The following is a 288-nucleotide window of genomic DNA, read 5'->3' on the forward strand; positions in this document are numbered from 1 at the left end:
GATCGAGCTATTGAGTATTGGGCCTGCATACTCGCTCATCCGTATCCTTTGCGTACCGCCCCATGGCCCCGTCCTTAGAGTTAATGACTAGTAGGCTTAACTCTTTGTATGTCTGCACCACAGTTCCCGTTCGTTCCGTGCCGTGGCCGGATACGTATTGCACATCGGTATACCTGTCGCTACTCAGGCAACTCGTGTGCGTGGATTGGATCGAGCTCATGGGGTGTGTAGAGATTCCATGTTATAATTGCAAGTCCATATCCACTTTATAGGTTAAAGTCATAAGTT

Source organism: Anopheles funestus, assembly GCF_943734845.2.
Source record: "Anopheles funestus chromosome X unlocalized genomic scaffold, idAnoFuneDA-416_04 X_unloc_63, whole genome shotgun sequence".
NCBI lineage: Eukaryota > Metazoa > Arthropoda > Insecta > Diptera > Culicidae > Anopheles > Anopheles funestus.